This window comes from Arachis duranensis, chromosome 1 (assembly GCF_000817695.3).
Source record: "Arachis duranensis cultivar V14167 chromosome 1, aradu.V14167.gnm2.J7QH, whole genome shotgun sequence".
Lineage (NCBI taxonomy): Eukaryota > Viridiplantae > Streptophyta > Magnoliopsida > Fabales > Fabaceae > Arachis > Arachis duranensis.
The window spans coordinates 52327768-52328913 of NC_029772.3; the positions used below are offsets into that span (position 1 = coordinate 52327768).

Consider the following 1146-nt stretch of genomic DNA (forward strand, 5'->3'; position numbering starts at 1 on the left):
TAAGCTTCTTCTTCAGAAGATGCCTCTTTAGTACTGTTGGATGCATTTTGCCATCTATTCAGACTTTGAGAAATCATGTTGACTTGCTTAGTCAACATTTTGTTCTGAGCCAATATGGCATTCAGAGCATCAATTTCAAGAACTCCCTTCCTCTGAGACGTCCCATTATTCACAGAATTCCTCTCAAAAGTGTACATGAACTAGTTATTTTCAACCATGTCAACGAGTTCTTGAGCTTCTGCAGGCATTTTCTTTAGGTGAATGGATCCACTTGCAGAATGGTCCAATGACATCTTAGAGAACTCAGATAGACTATAAGAGAATATATCTAGAATAGTCCACTCTAAAAGCATGTCAGAAGGACATCTTTTGGTCATCTGCTTGTATCTTTCCCAAGCTTCATAGAGGGATTCACCATCTTTTTGTTTGAAGGTCTAAACATCCACTCTAAGCTTGCTCAACTTTTGAAGAGGAAAGAACTTAGCCAAGAAGGCCACGACCAGCTTATCCCAGGAGTCCAGGCTATCTTTAGGTTGTGAGTCCAACCATGTTCTAGCTCTGTCTCTTACAGCAAAAGGGAAAAGCATGAGCCTGTAGACTTCAGGATCTACTCCATTAGTCTTAACAGTCTCACAGATCTGCAAGAATTCAGTTAAAAACTAAAAGGGATCTTCTGATGAAAGTCCATGAAACTTGTAGTTCTGTTGCATTAGAGCAACTAGTTGAGGTTTCAGCTCAAAATTGTTTGCTCCAATGGCAGGGATTGAGATGCTTCTTCCATCAAACTTGGAAGTAGGTGTAGTGTAATCACCAAGCATCCTCCTTGCATTATTATTTTCGGCTGCCATCTCCTTTTCTTTTTCGAAAATTTCTGTGAAGTTGTCTCTAGATTGTTGTAATTTAGCTTCTCTTAGTTTCCTCTTCAGAGTCCTTTTAGGTTCAGGATCTGCTTCAACAAGAATATTCTTGTCCTTGCTCCTGCTCATATGAAAAAAAAAGGAAACAGAAAATAATAATAGGGATTCTCTTTACCATAGTAGAGAGCTTCCTTTATATTAGTAGAAGAAGAAGGGAATAAAAGAAGGAAAAGTTAAGAATCCAAACACAAGGGTGAAGATAGGTTCAAATTCTTGAGATGAAGAGAAG

The 1146-nt window shown here is 38.6% G+C and overlaps 1 non-coding gene across 1 annotated transcript; it reads left to right on the forward strand.

The window, feature by feature from the left end:
* The first annotated feature begins 347 nt into the window (after positions 1-347).
* Positions 348-455, forward strand: LOC127743121 (small nucleolar RNA R71). Its single transcript, XR_008004424.1, has one exon. It is a non-coding gene; the product is annotated as a small nucleolar RNA R71 (small nucleolar RNA).
* The last annotated feature ends 691 nt before the right edge of the window (positions 456-1146 follow it).